General features: G+C 32.8%; 1 pseudogene; it reads right to left on the bottom strand.

The window, feature by feature from the left end:
- Positions 1–8,521: 8,521 nt before the first annotated feature.
- On the bottom strand, positions 8,522–10,387 carry LOC134727953 (uncharacterized; annotated as a pseudogene).
- Between the last annotated feature and the right edge of the window lie 854 nt (positions 10,388–11,241).

The following is an 11,241-nucleotide window of genomic DNA, read 5'->3' on the forward strand; positions in this document are numbered from 1 at the left end:
TTCTTGCAACTGGACATTTTACACTTATTCATCTTCAAAATATACATATTATACTTGCCACTGGACGTATAACACTTATTCATAATCATGATATTCATACTATACTTGCCACTGGACGTTTAGCAATAATTTATCTGTCAACTCACCTAATGCATCAAATATCAGTATCATTTAAAAATGAAACAAGAAAACCTTTTACCAGAATTCTAGATGAGCACATGGATATGTCCAACATAAAGAAAATAATTATCAAGAAACAATGACTGTAAAATAAAAAGGAATTTTAGATTATATAAGTATTTAATTGACATTGAAGAAGACAACATCTCAAGTTTTTAAATAGGTTGCTTTTTCATTCCATCTGTTGAAATGATCATTAAATATGATTTATACATCCCTTTTTCTAACCACGTGAACACTTTTAGACAAACTGAAATAAAAGTTTGATTTATACGGAATTACAATGGAAGAAGCTAATTTTATTGTCGCAGAAAGCTCGACATAGGTATAGTGATCCGGCGGCGGCGGCGTTAGCTAACGTCTTTAAAGCTTTATATTTTAGAAGGTGGAAGACCTGGATGCTTCATACTGTATATATGGATGCCTCATCGTTACGAAGTTTCCGTCAGTCACATGTCCAATGTCCTTGACCCCATTTTCATGGTACAAACTGGAGAATGCAGTACACAGAAAGTCCAATTAGTAATTTAGTAATTCTATAACCACATGTATAGTAGTACAGAGCTAGATAAAAAAAAATGCACCTATATATATGCATTACACATCCGTTTAATTGTTACAATTAAGATGAAGTAATTGTTGTATGTAGTCTAGATGAATATATATAATATTTTTATTTTTACATTAATCAGGCCTCTATATTTGTCATTTCGTAGCCTTTTAAAGCTGACTACGCGATATCGGTTTTGTTCATTGTTGAATGCCAAACGGTGACCTATGGTTATAAACTTCTATGTCATTTGGTCTCTCTGATGGAGAGTTGTCTCATTTGTATGGCAATCATACCACCTCTTATTTTGATGTTGTCCCGATTTTTTGTATTTACTAATTATTTGTGATGCAAGTAACGGATATATATATATATATATAGTCCGGCCGCTACAAGCATATATCAGACGAATTGTGCACATCCTGCAACAAGCATGAAATTTGGCATAGACCTTCCTCAACTATTACTCTCTGATTTCAGATAGGGAGGCATTTGAAAAAAATGTCTCACTTCCGGTAAAATACAAAATGGCGGACATCATACTTAAATCAGCCCAATATCGAAGGCTAGTATGTGAATAGGTGTTATTATCATGCTACTATCATAATATTCAGTAAAAACCTTTGTTTTTGACTACTTTTGGATATATTATACAGATAAGATGTCTTTAAAAAAACTACTTCCGCTAAAATCCAACATGGCGGACATTGTACTAAAATAAGTTTATTTTTTTAGGGAGGGTAATTGAATTGTGTTTTAATGTATTGCTACTATCATTACATTATGCAGACCCTTTCTTTAGTGCTTCTCATGGACACAATGTATAAGACGTATATCTTTAAAACCCTGACTTCCGGTAATATAAAAAAAAATGGCGGACAAAGAAATATCGATTTATTACTTAAATATTCAACTTTTTTCAACATGTAAAGAAAATGTTGTTATTTGTACTGGTCATTCAACTTTTGGCTTTAAGTTATCCCCAAAACCACTAATTCTATTCTGTTGTAAATGTTTAAATACAAAGTTGACACTTCCGGTAAAAAATATGGCGTAAATTTCAAAGGTAAGTCCTCAATCCATATCTTTAATGTAGAGTTTTGGATAGATTGATTAAAACAAAATAAAATCACTAAATTACTAAAACATTTCTAAAAATACTTCTATTTGGCCAAAAAATACATATTTATTCACAGTCACCACCACATGCACACAAGGCAGTGCACGGGGGCCCCGATTTCCCCCATAACAACGACTGCGGCATCCTTTTTTTACATCCACAATATACAAACTTCTAACAAAATAATGAGACCTCAGAAAGATTTTCCCTTCGCCATCCATTAGCGCCTGGACTGGCTAGCATAAGAGCCAATTCAAAGCTCGTCCCCCTAAACACCCGCTTGAGTTTATGGAACGTTTTTCATGCTGAAAAAGACTAGACCAAGTTGAGGAAACAGCCTCAACTAGCCTCCCCCTTTGTGCAAATAGTTATATTCTTGCTTCGTTAACCATGTTAGTTTGTGCGATCCTACAGTTAAACCCCGGTGATTAAGGCTGATCAATCATCATTCTTTATGTTAAAGTCACATCTTCAAATGCCATCAATGTCTCCCACGCAGTCTTTTTTCCTTTTCAAGCAAACAGAGAACCGTATCACAACCGGTAAAGGCAAAGATCACAATACGTGTTTGTGATCACGCATTGCCTAGTGCATTTGACAGACCATTGATAGATATTAATCCAAAGTGTTTTGCCTTCCCAAACACAATCCATAGTTCGTCTACCCCTATTTCATGGATTACCGAAACAGTAATAACAGCATCATCAGTAACGACTGTTCGAATCATAACTCGTTTAAGTTCGCGTTTCACTGCATCAGACACCATGATTCTTGTGTCAGCTTCTTAATGTGAAATTAGTGCTAAACGTGAAATACATCACGTGGTGGATAACACTGAACATCCTGAGAATTTGTTGCTCCAACTACCATACTCATTCAAGTCTTCATTCACTCTTGTTACAGTTTCAAGGTATTTTATTAAAGTAAAGATATAATACTCAATCAGCTAACTCGTTAGGAGACATCTTGAAACTGTTATAACAGTGGATGTAGTCTAGGATGCGTACATATACTGGTAGTTTGAAGGCTGCTACGAGAAGCAAGAGCTACATTTAGGGAAATGGGAATACACAGACGAATCTAGGGTCAAAACAAATTCCTCAAAATTGGCAAAGTTTTCTGAGAGATGACGACAAAAAGAAAGAACTTTTTAATTTTCATTCACAGCAGCTTGCTCAATCAAATTTTGAGGAAAAGGCAGTTGTAACAACAAATGGTCAGGATGTTCAGTGTTATCCACCACTTCATGTTTCAAGTTTAGCACCATGTTTACATGTAGAGACTGACAGTAGAATCAAGATGGTTTTGCCTGATGTAGTGAATCACAAACTTAACTGAGTCATAACTCGAACAGTCGATACTGATGTCATTACTGTATCGCTATTCCGTGACAAAGGGGCAGACGAACTTTAGTTTGCATTTGGAAGTGGAAAAGCTTTAGATACATATCCATCCACGACCTTTCAAATGCACTAGGCATTGAGAGTTTACACTTTTGCTGGAAAAGGAACTGTGTTGGTGACATGGATGAAGATGTGACTTTAACATTTAGAATGATGATTGACCAGTCAACATCACCAGATATGGATTTGATAATGTCATTGATAAAGCGATATGTTGTTTGGTTGTAACATCGAAAAAACTTATCAGATGGGGTTAACAAAGCAGGAAAACATGTGTTTTTGGAAGAGGAAAGACTTATTGGGGCTATTCCAACGACTGGGTCTAGTCTTTTTCAGCATGCATGTAAAGCGTGCAAAGTACCATAGCGGGTATGAATGAGTAACAATCTTGGAATTGGTTCCTATGCTAACTAGTCCAGACGCTTATGAATGGCGAATGAACAAATATGATCCATGAGAACCTTTTTGAACAACTCTTTGTGAGGCCTCTTCATCAGAAGGTTGTACATTATGGATGTAAGAAACAATACCACAGTCTTTGTAAATGTGGAAAATCAGCTCTCCGATTGTGAATAAACCTGTATTTGCGGCCTTACAAGTATGCTGATTGGGTTCTATGTCCTTACCTTAATAAAATACCTTGAAACTGTAACAAGAGTGGATGAAGTCTTGGCTGCGTATGGTATTTGTAGCAACGAATGCTCAAGATATTCAACTTATCCACCACATGATGTATTTCAAGCTTAGCACTTAATTCACATTAAGAGGGAGGGCAGACACTAGAATCATTGTGCATGTGTCTTATGCAGTGAAACACGAAATTAAACGAGTCATAACTCGAACAGTCGTTACTGATGATGCTGTCATAACTGTTTCGCTATTCCGTGACATAGGGGTAGACGAACTATAAATAGTGTTTGGTAAGGCAAAACACTTTGGATTAATATCTATCAATGGCCTTTCAAATGAACTAGGCAATGAGTGATTACACACACTTATTGTTATCCATACCTTTACCGGTTGTGTATGGCAAGCCGTTTTTCTATTTATTCTTACTTCAACATATCTCATAAACTTTATAAGATATCTTATATAGTTTATAAGATATCTTATATAGTTTATAAGATATCTTATATAGTTTATAAGATATCTTATATAGTTTATAAGATATCTTATATAGTTTATAAGATATCTTATATAGTTTATAAGATATCTTATATAGTTTATAAGATATCTCATATAGTTTATAAGATATCTCATATAATTTATCAGATATCTTATATAGTTGTCTTTATAAGATATCTCATGAACTATATAAGATATCTTATAAACTATATGAGATATCTTATAAACTATATAGGATATCTTATAAATTATATAAGATATCTTATGTAAAAATTGTTTATAAGATATTTCATATGATTTATAAGATATCTTATAAACTTTAGAAGATATCTTATGAAGTATATAAAATATCTTATATAATATATAAAATATCTCATAAAAATGAAATTATATAAGATATCTTATATATTATAGGAGATATCTTATATATTATAGGAGATATCTTATATATTATAGGAGATATCTTATTTGGTTTATAAGATATCTCCTATAATATATAAAATATCTTATATAGTTTATAAGATATCTTATATAGTTTATCAGATATCTAATATAATTGTCTTTATAAGATATCTCCTATAATATATAAAATATCTTATATAGTTTATAAGATATCTTATATAGTTTATCAGATATCTTATATAATTGTCTTTATAAGATATCTCATAAACTATATAAGATATCTTATAAGCTATATGAGATATCTTATAAACTATATAAGATATCTTATATAAAAGTTGTTTATAAGATATCTCATATACTTTATAAGATATCTTATAAAGTATATAAGATATCTTATAAAGTATATAAGATATCTTATAAAGTATATAAGATATCTTATAAACTATAGAAGATATCTTATATAGTTTATCAGATATCTTATATAATTGTCTTTATAAGATATCTCATAAACTATATAAGATATCTTATATACTTTATAAGATATCTTATAAAGTATATGAGATATCTTATAAAACTATAGAAGATATCTTATAAACTTTAGGAGATATCTTATAAACTTTAGGAGATATCTTATATAATATATGAGATATCTTATATAATATATGAGATATCTTATATAATATATGAGATATCTTATATAATATATGAGATATCTTATATAATATATGAGATATCTTATAAAAAAGAAATTATATAAGATATCTTATATATTAAAGGAGATATCTTATATATTATATAAGATATCTTATATATTATAGGAGATATCTTGAAATTCGAATAAATAGTAAAACGGCTTGCCATAGTTGTGATACAGTTCTCTGTTTGCTTGAAAAGGAGAAAAGACTGCGTGGGAGACATTCATGGCATTTGACTATGTGACGTTAACATAAAGAATGATGATTAATCAGCCTAAATCACCGGGGTTTACTGTTAAATCGCACAAACTTATCAGATGGGGCTAACATGGTTAACGAAGCAAGAAAATAACTATTTGCATAAAGGGGAAGGCTAATTGAGGCTGTTCCCTCAACTTGGTCTAGTCTTTTCCAGCATATTAAACATGCAATAAACTCAGGCGGGTTTTTAGGGGGACGAGCTTGGGATTGGCTCTTATGCAACCCTTATGCGCTAATGGATGGCGAAGGGACAAAGAAGATTCCTTTTAAAAAAAATCTTTCTGAGGCCTCATCATTTTGTCAGAAGTTTATATATTGTGGGTGAAAGAAAGAATGCCGCGGTCGTTGTTTATGGGGAAAATCGGGGCCCCGTGCACTGCCTTGTGTGCATGTGGTGGTACCCGTGAATAAACATGTATTTTTGGCCAAATAGTAGTAATTTTAAAAATGTTTTAGTAATTTAGTGATTTTACTTTGTTTTAATCAATCTATCCAAAATACTACATCAAGGATATGGATTGAGGACTTACCTTTGAAATTTACGCCAATTTTTTACCGAAAGTGTCAACTTTGTATTTAAAAATTTACAACAGAATAGAATTAATTTAGTGGTTTTGGGGATAACTTAAAGCCAAAAGTTTAATGACCAGCACAAAAAAAAACATTTTCTTTACAGGCTGATATAAGTTGAATATTCAAATATAAATCGATATTTCTATATTTTCATTTTCATTTTTTTATATTACCGGAAGTAAGGGTTTTAAAGATATACGTCTTATACATTGTGTCCATGAGAAGCACTAAAGAAAGTTTCCTGCATAATGTAATGATAGTAGCATTACGTTAAAACACACTTCAATTTCCCTTCCTAAAAAATAAGCTTATTTTAGTACAACGTCCGACATGTTGGATTTTACCGGAAGTAGGGTTTTTAAAGACATCTATCTATGTAATATATCCAAAAGTAGTAAAAAAAAAGGTTGATACTAAATATTATGATAGTAGCATGATAATAACACCTATTCACATACTAGCCTTCGATATTGGGCAGATTTAAGTATAATGTCCGCCATTTTGTATTTTACTGGAAGTGAGACATTTTTTTCAAATGCCTCCCTATCTGAAATCAAAGAGTAATAGTTGAGGAAGGTCTATGCCAAATTTCATGCTTGTAGCAGGATGTGCACATTTTTTCACAAAGCCGCCGTACTAATATATTTATCTCTGCCTATGTGTAGTGACAACTGCAATTATACCTTGTCCATCGCATTTCTTATGATTAAGAAATACCAGGCGTTAGAATATGTATAAAGTGCCTAGAAAATCAACCTAACGATGTTAGAGTAGATTTGATTCGTAACTTCAACGCTAGGCGGTGTTGTCGTAGAAGTTAGAAATAAAAAGTACAGGTTCCAGCCCCGGAGCCGGGGAGGAAGTTACGAATCAAATCTACTACCGGAAACGGAAGAAGATTTCTGCGCAGATCCGGAAATTCAAAAACGCGACATAAAAAAATTGAACGATTTTGAGTTCATTAGTACAATGAAAAATTCGGGAAATTTTCCGGTTTTTTTTTTTTTTTTTTTTTTGAATTTTCTACTGTAATAACTTCGTCCCCATATTATGTTTTCGTGTTCATCCACCTGTAAACTACGATTATACTACTATAATATCCGTAAAAATCAGGATATTCCAGAGTACTATGTGAAATATCCAAGTGAAGCAAAAATGAAAGGACTACTGTCATTGACTAATAATAACGTACTTAAAAATGTGTCTTTATTCATTTCAAAGTTAACTACAATATTATAATATTAAAATAATATGAGGCAGGCATAACCTGTGAATGGGGACGAAGTCTGTATGTATTATTTTTTTAATATTATAATAGAAAGTAAAGTAATTTTCTGTATTTCTTTAATTGTATGTGATTGTATTTTGTAATTTACCTCTTGTTTCACATGTCAATGTGACGGGGTGTTTTTGAAATAAAGCATATTGATTGTATTGTATTGTACAGCTAAAGGTTGAATGGCACTTATGTCATAACACATTTTAGATTAATAGCTACATGTATCTATTGATTACAAAGGTTTTCGTAAAAACTATTGAGAATCCTTTTCGCAGGCAAACCAAATATTGAGAAAGACGCTTATGGGCTATTTGAATGTATCCAACAGTTAATGCTTTAGAAAAAGAATTGGCGAAAATCATTCAATAATGACGGAATACTACACTAACCTAAGTATATTCATTTTTTTAATTTCAAAACTGAATCGAGAAGTTTTTAAAAGATAATATGACTAATGGTAGCATGCAAATGTTGTGTTTCGGTAAATATTCAGACTGAACGTTTTAACGTATTCAAAAACGTTTATTGCCATTGCAAAATTATTATTGTTTAATTCAATTCAAAGTTTTATTGCCATATAAACTCAACAGTTTGTGAAATATAACAACAACAACAAAAAATAAAGACAAATTACAAAGTAATGGTAATAACAAACACATTGAGTTATATATTTAATTAAATCTAAGGAGTAACAGCAACACTTTGGCAACACTCATAATCGTTCAGCCCCACATCAGAAGATCATAATAAGGCTGTCTGCGGACCTTTTTTCATTCTCTTAATGTCACAATAGTAATTTGGATCCTCGTTTAACCTTATAACACTAACCAAATAGGCACCTCTTTTATCTAAGGAGTCAAATATATCTTTTGCCTTTCGAGCTACAATTCCGTGCCACCAATACCCCCTTGTCGTTGTTACTCTATTCATTTCCTACTCAGCTTGTCCTAAATTCATGACTGAACGGTTCTTGTCAATACTTGCCACAACTATGTTTCTTCCATCTTTTCTAAATTTTATGTGTCCTCCTCTGACCTGTACGTAATGTTTGTCACCACCCTTTACCGGTTTATAGGCGACAACACACCAGTCCTTCCAGTAGTATTTTCCGCGAAGGAGATTGTATAGTCCGTTTGCAAATTGTCTTTTTGTTTGCAGACGAGTATTCGTCAATATCTTGTCCCGATTGGGTGAGATAACGTGCTACGCACTGGTTGTCAATTTCCTCGAACTCTCTTCGTACCTACTGTATTCTTTGTTCCCATTCCAACTGTATATGATCTGCATTGTGATTAAATTGTTTCAGTAGGAGATAACCTAATTCTACTTTTACAGCTTGCAAGAGAAGTTGCATAACACCGAGAAGAAAGATCTGCGTCTTTCTGCGGTCATTTTTGGTATAACGCATGACGGTAGTACCAATATCTTTTTGAAATAAACTTTTTTCGACAATGAAACCATACATTTTCGTGCCACTTTTTTGATAATCATTATCATAACTCGAAAGATAAAGTAACTTTCTGTTTTCCACAGCAGCCGGAACAGTGTAAATATATTGAAATTCTCTCGACACTGCTTTAATCCTCTGTTCTATTTGCCCGAAGGAGACTTGAACACCACTCCACTCAATTAATCGTTCGATATCGTTGAATCGATTATCAAAATGATCCAAGCGTGTGTCAATATCCTCCATCATTTTTTTCATAAAAGCCAATTCCGCAGATTCGGATGGAATAAACGCCATGATGAGTCCTATGACGGGACCTAATGCGCCAAGGTATGGACCAATACTTTTCCCGATCATTGTTAAAGAATTAGTAAAATCTCTATTTTCTAGCAATCCAGCTATCCCCTTTCCAAGATTAAGGCCAGTATTAACTTTTTCCTTTTCACTCTGAGAAAGGCCGTGGACAGGCGATGAAAGACTGAACAAAAGAGCCACAATGAAGGACCATTTTGATGTTAACACTGAAATGATAATTAAATCAAATAAATAAATAATTAATTATATAAATTACATTTCTCTTTGGTCGAGTTGTTGTCTCTTTGACACATTCCCCATTTCCATTTTCTATTCTAAATATACTGACATAAAAAATGAAAAACGATTTCGGAAACTTTTAAAATGTAAGCTTTTATTACTAAGTTTTGAAAGACCAATATCACTAGTACTACTTTTAACACAATGCCCGAAAGAAACAGTCAACAATTCGTACATTTCGTCAAATAAATCCACGTTTGCGCGATAAAACGAGTTGCGTTTGCGCAAAACTTACCTGTTGAAAAGTTACTACATTTTCGCGGATTTATACAAATACAACTATGAAAAATAAATCAAAAACTCTAATTAGAAAAAAACAAAATAAAATTTGTTTTTAAAATAAACTGAATTAAAATTAAGATTTTTTTATTTGCACCTTATTTGCATCTTACAAACACATGTGGATGATTGAGCTGTAATCCCTAATTGTCCGCCCATGTATACAAGATTGAAGTTCAATAATAAGAAGGGGGTACACTCTTGATTTTAGATGGATTTACTGTTTGTATAGATTCATAGTTAAAAGAAAGATTTGTCTCAGTTACTATTAATTATGTTTATCAAGATGTAACCGGAGAGCATGAATTTCATTACACTTGGTCTCCATCGGAACTCGAACCCGGGACTTCTGTGTTACAAAGCAGCGCGCATATCGACTAAGCTAAACAAGAACTTCCTTAGGTCCACCGCTTACGCCTAACTGAGTATCTACTACATTTGCCTAAGAAAGCAACCCTGTCACCCATATCAGGAGTCATTATACACTATGATATCTCCATTTTTATATTTATATATTTTCCCGGCTAGTTAATTCATCTAACCGTGTGTTTTTATTGTTGGGCGCCAATGTAGCATGAAATATTACAAAATTGGGACACGAACGCGGGACGTGTGTGTTACAAAGCAGCGCGTATATCGACTAAGCTAAATAAGAACTTCCTAAAGCTTAATGCTTACGACTGATTCGGTATCTACTTTATTTTCTCATTGAGGCAATCCCGCCACAAAGATATGAAATAAGAAGATGTGGTATGATCGCCAATTTATGTTCAAAACATAATCATCAAAAAAAAGATTACAGGCAAAAGAAACTGGGGTAAACTACAGGTAAATTCGCGCAAGTGTTATTACACAGTAAGATAATTTTTTTGTTTGAAAATTATAAGATAAATTGGCATAATAGAATATTGTCACAAAATGTTGAAAAATAATTAGTAATACGTACTTATAAATTGTTTAAAGATATTTTTGAAACAGAGATGTATTTGAGGAATAACATTTCAATACGGTACAAAAGTGCATTTGAACAATTACATACCCATGCCTTATATCATATACTGTAGTACGCCGCTAGATTAAAACTGACGAGGAAAGGTAACCACCGACCACCGAAAGCTTTATTTTTGTGAAGCCCAGGTGGTTGTGTGGTCTAGCGGGACGGCTGCAGTGCAGGCGATTTGGTGTCACGATATCTCAGTAGCATGTGATCAACTTTATTTGGCAGTCGCCAATGGCAGTCAGCAGGGTTAAAGAACATCAGTTGTTCGACCTGTTAGTCAAATGCGTTTTGTTTAAATATTCTTTTTCACTTTGTTGGTCTTTTGGAAAATGT

The sequence above is a fragment of the Mytilus trossulus genome, chromosome 8 (genome assembly GCF_036588685.1).
Source record: "Mytilus trossulus isolate FHL-02 chromosome 8, PNRI_Mtr1.1.1.hap1, whole genome shotgun sequence".
Taxonomy (NCBI): Eukaryota; Metazoa; Mollusca; class Bivalvia; order Mytilida; family Mytilidae; genus Mytilus; species Mytilus trossulus.